The sequence below is a fragment of the Chrysochloris asiatica genome, unplaced genomic scaffold, assembly GCF_000296735.1.
Source record: "Chrysochloris asiatica unplaced genomic scaffold, ChrAsi1.0 scaffold00315, whole genome shotgun sequence".
Taxonomy (NCBI): domain Eukaryota; kingdom Metazoa; phylum Chordata; class Mammalia; order Afrosoricida; family Chrysochloridae; genus Chrysochloris; species Chrysochloris asiatica.
Window position 1 is genome coordinate 1,092,088 of NW_006408833.1, and position 8,600 is coordinate 1,100,687.

Consider the following 8,600-nt stretch of genomic DNA (forward strand, 5'->3'; position numbering starts at 1 on the left):
AACTCTTCCTTCTGTTGATTTAATTCTGGGAGATGCTGCCCTGTATGTCAATCTCTGGTTGTTGTAAATCTAGGAGCTTTTGTAATAGCAGCATAAGTTTGCATTAAGTGAATTATAATAGTAATATAAATTTTGAGGGACAAGTAAGGAATGTCCATTGAGGGATAGATAGGCCACATACAGGTACATGATGGGACAGGAACGTATGCTTCTCGTTGGCTTCCCGTGGCCCATCTCTCTGTATTGCAGTGACTCAGAGGACAGTCAGTAATAGGCAGCTAGTTGTCAGCACACAGCCCGTCTCCCTCTCTGGGTCTAAGGTTCCCAGGTGCTCCATCTCTCCACATCATTGTCTCTGCCTCCATTTCTGGCATCACTGCTTCTCTGGGTAGGGTCCTGCACTCTGCTCTTGTCCCTTGATGGTCCCAGGGACTTCACTCCTGGCCTGAAAATCTACCACTTCCTTCCTTTTGCTACAAAAAGTCTACCTTTACGTTTCCAACCCTCACAATCCTGATATAAATTATTCACTCTTGTACCACATGCATGCCATCCCCATCGCCTTTCATCAGTCCCGCCAACACAGACTGGATACCACTCAGTGGAGATTCTGCCTTCCAGATCTAGGCTTCCTTTTGAAAGGCTTGTAAACCAGTCACTTCTTGCCTTTGTAGCCCCAGCCCCCCATTTTGGGCAGCCAGTGTCCAAGTTGCCCATCCTGTGTGTGGGGGGAATGATCCTCTTTGTAAAGATTTGTTTCTTCTTTTGAGCTACTACATCCATAGATGTAGGTCAAGTTCATCAAATTGTATCAGATTACTCTTTTTTCCCTCTTCTTTCTTATTCTAGTTAAGCTCTGATCACCTAGCCATTGAAGCCAGATCAAGTGGGTATTATCTGCAAGCATGGGTATTCTTGTGTATATGCCCTCTCTTCTTATCAGTTGGATGCTTCATTCTCCCCTCTAGTCCTCTGTGGCTATGTCACTGACTCTGGGCTCAGGAGTCCCCAGGTCTTGCCAAACTGCTGGCCAACCAGGTCTCCACCCATGTTCACAGGAGTCTATTGAACGTTTTGGACTTAGCTTGCAGCTTCATTGCTGTTCCCCCCCACCACTTTCCCTTATCGGTGACCAACGTGGTAACCAGTCAGAGCACATGTCTGCTCATGTATTCCCATTGAGTCTTAATCTTGGAAGGGGGTTTGCCCTGAGGGGACCCAATCGCTTGCCTTGATGTCTCCTGGACAAGCAACTTGCTTGTTCTTGTAGTAGTCAGTTGGACTGCAGTTATTGTTTTCTATTTTTCCTGTCGGTCTTCTGTTCTTCTAGCCACTCCAGGCTAATCTGCTTCTTTCCAGTGGAAATTTCCCACCTCTGAAGATTCTGGATGGGGTTCAGAATTCCACCTTATGTAATGCAGAAGCCTCCTTCACTGGGCAAGATGTAGCTCCATTTTAGGTATTCCAATCAGTTAAAGGCAGAAGATGGACTTACAAGCTTTCTATGGTGATTTTTATGGCTATTCCTCCTGTGCCTACTCTTGAAGTAAGATTCTATACTTCCCTCAAGGTTTGCAGTTGCTGTATGCTATGAATTGCCATTATTTGTTTAGTGACTTTTATAACCTATTTTTTGAAAATTTCATTTTTCCTGGTTTCTGTCTGCACATATTTGAAAAACCAAGCAGTTCTTTTGGAGTGTCATGTACTTCTGCCTGGGTCACAAATTGTACTTCACTTTTGGGGCTCGATGGGATTTAAGTCTAGTTTTAGGTCTAGAAGCAATGATTGGTGGAGGTTTTTCTTAGGATCATTCAGCAATGTCTTCCAAGACATCTACCTTCAGTGATGTGCCATACAATGCCTCATGCATCATCTCAGCAGGCACAGTTGAGTTAAACTCTTAAAAATTGGGCAGACCCCACCCCCCCAAAAAAAAAGCTAAAGAGGATAGAGAGAAACACTGTTAACTGATGATATATGGAGGGGATAATAATCAATGTAATGAAACAAGCTATATGAATGGTTGAATGTGAAGCTGATGAAGTGCCCTGTAAACTGTCACTCAATCCAAAATAAAAACATTTAATAATAATATAAAAAAGAAAACTATATGAATACAGTACAAGGAGGGAGGGGTAGTTCCCAAAAGAAGGAAAGGAAGGTACAAGGTCAACAATCACATGAACAACCATTATAATAATTTATAAAAGCCTTGGACAAATCAACCTTTCTCTGTCAGCTTTCTCATTTATGAAACAAAAGTGTTAATATATGTAAACAATAATTTTTTCCCAACTCTAAAAAAAAAAAAAATGGGGCAGAGGGGTGCCCGGCACATAGTTCCTGGTTTGCCTGTAGCAGAAGCCCCGCGGTGCAATCCATTGGGCATGCAATCATCAGTAATTATGAGCAACCCATTCAAATGGCTTGCTGAAACCTTGGATGCTGTACAACCAGGAAATAAATTCTTCAATTGAATATATTGGAGGACTCAAGATATAGATGCTTACCATTTTCTATTAGAGTTCTGTTGGAGGCAGCTGTTTGGAACTGTGCTGAGATTTTGATGAAAAAAAGAAAGAAAGACATTGAAAATATCCTAAGCTGGAATATCATGCAGCATAAGAACATAGTGCTGTTTACGCCTGCCTGTGTCATCCTGCAAGGACTTTACGGGTGTGCCAGCTGTGGTTGACTTTGCTGTAATTCATGATGCTGTGAAGAAGTAAGGAAGATACCCAGAAAAAATAAACCCTACCTGTCCTGCTGATCTTTAATTGATCATTCCATCCAGGTTGATTTCAACAGAAGGGCAGATAGTTTGCAGAAGAATCAAGACCCAAAATTTGAAAGAAAGAACGAACAATTTGAATTTTTAATATGTGGCTCCCAGGTTTTTCACAACATGTGGATTATCCCTTGCTCAGGAATCATCCACCAGGTGAATTTTGAATGCTTGGCAAGAGTGGCATTTCATCAGGATGGCTATATTATCCAGCCACCCTGGTAGGCACAGATTCACACCCTACCATGATTGATGGTTTGGGCATGCTTGGTTGGGGTATGTGAAGCTGAATTAGTCATGCTGGGTCAGCCAGTCAGCATGGTACTTTCCCAGGTGATTGGCTACAGGCTAATAGGCAACCCTTACCCTCGGGTAACATCTACTGACATTGTGCTCACCATTACAAAGCATCTCCACCAGGTTGGGGTAGTAGGCAAATTTGTCGAGTTCTTTGGACCAGGGGTAGCCCAGTTGTCCATTGCTGATCTCACCACAATTGGCAATATGTGTCCAGAGTATGGAGCAGCTGCTGCTTTTTTTTCCAGTTGACAAAGTTAATGTCAAGTACCTGGTGTAGACAGGTGGTGATGAAACAAAAGAAAAGCATATCAAAAAGTTTCTTCAGGCTGTAGGAATGTTCTGAGATTTCAGTGACTCCTCTCAAGACCCAGACTTCACCTAGGTTGTGGAATTAGAATAGAAAACCTTGCTGCAGTGGACCCAAAAGGCCACAGGACAAAGTCGATGTCTCTGACATGAAAAAAGGACTTTGAGAGCTGCCTTGGAACTAAGCAAGTGTTTAAGGGATTCCAGATAGCTCTAGACCAATAATAGTGAATTCACCCTTGCTCACAGTTCTGTGTTCATTTCTGCCATTACAAGCAGCACAAACACCAGTAACTCCTCTGTGATGTTAGGAATAGGATTGTTAGCAAAGAGAGCTGTGGACACTGGCCTGAACATGAAGCCTTACATCAAAACTAGCCTGTCCCCTGGAAGTGGTGTGTTCACCTACTATCTGAGAGAAAGTGGTGTCATGCCTTATCTGTCTCAGCTTGAGTTTGCTGTGTGACCTGCATTAGCAACAGTGGACCTTTATCTGAACCTGTGGTAGAAGCCATAATACAGGGGGACTTTTTAGCCATTGAGGTGCTGTCAGGGAACAGGAACTTTGAAGGGAGAGTCCATCCCAACACCCATGTCAACTAGCCTCACCACCCTTAGTCATAGCCTATGCAATTGCTTGGACCATCAGACTCAACTTCGAGAAAGAGCCTTTAGGGGTAAATGCAAAAGGACAAGAAGTATTTCTGAAAGACATCTGGCCAACCAGAGAGGAGATCCAAGTGGTGGAGCATCAGTATATCATCCCTGGAATGTTTAATGAGGTCTCTATTAGAAAATAGAGACTGTGAATGAAAGCTGGAATGGCTTAGCAGCCCCATCAAATAAGCTGTATCTACATACCCCAAATCTATATACATTAAATCACCACCATTCTTTGAAAACATGAATTTGGATCTTCAGCCCCTTAAATCTATAGTGGATGCCTACGTGCTATTAAATTTGTGGGATTCAGTAACAACTGACCACATTTCTCCAGCTGGAAATATTGCAAGAAACAGCCCTGCTGCTCGCTACTTAATTAACAGAGGCCTAACTCCACGAGGGTTCAACTCCTACAGCTCTCCCACTGAGGTAACGATGCCATCATGGCATGGGGGAACATTTGCCAACATTTTCTTACTAAACAAATTTTTGAACAAGCAGGTACCACAAACTATGCATCGGCCTTCTGGAGAAGCTCTTGATGTGTTTGATGCTGCTGAGCAGTATCATCAGGCTAGCCTTCCCCTGATCATTCTAGCTGGCAAGGAGTACGGCTCGGGAAGCTCCTGAGACTAGGCAGGATTGCTTTCGGGAATCAAAGCTGTCCTGGCTGAGAGTCATGAGCATATTCATCATAGTAACCTGGTTGGAATGGGGGTGATCTCCCTGGAATACCTGCCTGGGGAGAATGCAGAAACCCTGGAACTCATGGGGTGGGAGCAATAAACCATCATCATTCCAGAAAGCCTCAAACCCCAAATGAAAGTCCAGGTCAAGCTGGACACTGGGAAGACATTTCAGACTGTCATGAGGTTCGACACAGATGTAGAGCTCACTTATTTCCACAATGGGGGCATCCTCAACTATATGATCAGAAAGATGGACAAGTAGGCCCTCATTTTGTAGGAAACCTGCATTCCTGTGCTGCATAGGGTGGAAGCTGTGTTCCAGCCAGCTGGACCCCTGGAGGAAGCCCCCTCCCCTCCTCCAAGGAGGGTGCTGACTTACAGGTGGAGCAAGTGAGCATTGGGATTTGTTGCCATTATCCCAGGCACAAAATCAGAAGTTTCTACAGTCTCTATGTTTGTTAATTTTAAATCTTTTTCTAGAACTTGGGAGCTAGGGTGGTAGGAATGTCTGTAATGCCAGAAAGAGAACTGAGCTTGTCTGTAAGTTACTGATCATAAGATGTTGATTTCTCATTCTGGGCCATAAGTGTCCAGTTGAAGGTCAAGTCTGCCTTTTTTTATTGTGATTCACTGTTAACCTTTGCTCAGTGACACTTTGCTCTCAACACTTTGCATTTTTCTTTGCATACTATACCAGTGTTAACTGACATGGGTAGATGAGTACTTTTTCACACTTCAAATCATAGTAGTGTTTGTGATTTTTCCAATCTCACCTGCTTTCCCTCCAAATGAATGATCTGAACAGCTCATCGACGGGTCAAGCATTAAAAATTTTTGATCATGTACCTTTTAATAAATCAACATAAAAAATGCAAAATTTTCTTTTACTGTCTTCAAAAACTTTCCCCAGAGATGTTTCATTTTTAAAGAGACCTTTGTTTGAAAGTGGTTTTGGAGACACAGAACATTTCTAACTCGCATAAGATTAAATCTATTTTCAAGGGGGGAAAAAAAAAGAACGGGCAGAGGGAATAATATTTTTACTGATAATGGAGTAATCTCTTCAGATGGGATGGGTGGAACTATTGACAAGAGTGATTCAATGGAATTATGGGCTCTATGTATTCAGCTTCCTTACTATCTGCCCAAATGTCCCCATTCCATGTTTCAGGATCTCATTTCTTCCCAATCTATGCCCTCACTTTACCATCAGGCATTATTCCAGATTGGGAGTTGAACTGGCATTGTAATTTTGCCACTTTTACTGTAAGACTCTGGGTTTAGTTTTCAGCAATATGAGCTCTGCTATGACAGGAAATTGGGCTTTCTTTCAGGGCACAAGTGGAAACTTTGAGGTTTTTTATGTGGCACTTGATCTATGACTCATTAGCTCACAGTGTATCTCTTTCTTGCTCTATTGTGAGTAGGACCAAACAACCAGCTTGTCTAAACATCTCATACAGATGAATTTGCAGAAAAGTATCTTACACATAATCACCCAGAGCTTCACTTCTCTACAATACACGATTTATTTTGCATATTAATATTGCCACCTCATGTCATGGATTAGCAACACCCTCATCCTCTTTACTAGAGGAGGCAGAGTATCAGTACCTTTAAATTAGCCAGATTTGAAAACCAGTTTAGAAAACACATCCTTATGATTTTGTTTCTCTATAACCACTCTTGGTACCAAATTGTCTTAGGTTGGCATCTCTAGAGAAGCAAAACCAGTGAATCTTATATGTGTTTATATCAAGGAAATGGCTCACAATTGTAGAGATGGGAGAGTCCCAAGTCCAGGTCAGATAAACCAAGATCGGCAGGCAGATCTGGCAGGCAGGCCAGCAGATAATAAAGCAGATCACTGGTTCAAGTCCAAAGAACTGGAGACTGGAGGAAGAGCCAGATGCAAGATCCAGAAGCAGCAGAAAGCAAGCAAGCTTTGTCTGAGTGTTCATTATATTGCCAGCAGGCCACACCCCTGAGGAAACATCATAGCCAATCATCATAGAGTTAAGTACATTGTATTAGATCTCACCACAAGGATAACCACATCTCAACTGCCAAACCACTGAGAATCCTGGCCCAGTCAAGGTGGCACAAAACCTTAACTATCACAATTGCTTTGGTTAGTATAGACATTTTAATAACATCAGGCTTCCCAGTTCATGAATGTGGAACATGTTTCCATTTATTTATCTTTTAAAATCTCATTTAGCAGTGTTTTCTACTTTTCATTGTATAAGTACTTTACATCCCTGATTTAATTAGTTCCTAAATATTTTATTCTCTTTGATGTTATTTTAAAGGGAATTGTTTCCCTAATTTCCATTCAGATTTCTCATGGTTCATGTATAGCATCCTAATTGATTTTTTTTTGTTGTTGCTGACCTTCTACCCTGCAACTCTGCTAACTTACTCTAATAGCTTTAGAAGTTTTGTTTTGGGTTCTTTGTGGTTTTCTATATACAAGACTATGTTGTTCACAAATAGAAATATTACTTTTTCTTTTCCAAGATGGATATCTTTTATTTATTTTTCTAGTTTTATTGTTTTGGCTTGGGCTTCTAATACAATATTTAATAGAAGTGTTGAGAGTGGGACTCTTGTCTTATTTCTGATTTCCAGGGGACAGCTCTCAATCTTTCTCCATTAAGTATAATGTTAGCTGTTGGATTTTCATATATGCCATGAGTTATATTGAGAAAAATTCCTTCGATTCCAATGTGCTTGGGGGGTTTCAAAAGGAAAGGGTGTTGCATTTTGTGAAATGCTTTTTCTGAATCCATAGAGATTCGTTTTCTTTCTGTTGTGATATATTACACTGATTGATTTTCTAATGTGGCATTCTTGTATTCCTCAAATAAATCCCACTTGGTCATAGTTATATGACTCTCCTAATATGCTGTTCAATTTTGTTTGCTAGTATTTTATTAAGGAATTTTGCATTTATAGTCATAAGAGATATTGGATTGTAGTTTTCTTTTCTTGTGATGCATTTGTCTGGTTTGGATATCAGGGTTATAATTGCTTCTTATAATGAGTATGCCTTACTTCTCTATCTTTTGAGAGTTTAAACAGGATTGATGTCAATTCTCTAAATTATTTGTCAAATTCCTCAGTGATGCCATCTGATTCAGGACTTTTTTTGGGAGCAGGTTTTTAATCAACGGTTCATTCTCATCACTTGTTATGGGTCTGTTGAGTCTCTATTTCCTCTTTTTTTTCACATTTTTAAATTTTTAAATGTTTTATTGTGAATTATGTAATAGTTGACATGGGAGAACCTTAGTTTTACATTAATTCTATCATATATCTTTTCCTTACCATGGTTACAATCCCCTCCATGCATCATCAACCAACCCTGCAAGCCTGCCCCCCAGACCCCCCTGGTCTTCAGCACACAGTCCCTCTCCCTCTCTGGATCTAAAGACCCCAGATGCTCCATCTCTCCATGTCATTTTCTCTGCCTCCATCTCAGGCATCACTGCTTCTCTAGGTAGGGTCCTGCTCTCTGCTCTTCTCCATTGATGGTCCTAGGGACCTCCACTCCTAGACTGTGTCGGGGACCTGCCTCGACATAGGGGTTCGGTTCACGAGTGTTTGGTTCACGAGGAGATCCAGCGACGATAGGGATAGCGGAAGAATACACAGACAAACAGAAGAAGGGAGACAATGAGGCACCTCGAAGCCAGGGTGGATACATCACTGGTGGGCAGGCTTGGGACTCTGCAGGCAGCAACTCACTGCCCTGCAATCTTTACTGCATGCCTTCCAACCCATAATGCACTGCAATCTTTACTGCATGCCTTCCAACCAGTAATGCACAACTGGGGAGGCCCGGGCCTCTG

General features: G+C 41.7%; 1 pseudogene; it reads left to right on the forward strand.

Annotated features, from left to right (window-relative positions):
- The first annotated feature begins 2,408 nt into the window (after nt 1-2,408).
- LOC102822036 lies at nt 2,409-5,008 on the forward strand (annotated as a pseudogene).
- Nucleotides 5,009-8,600: the final 3,592 nt, after the last annotated feature.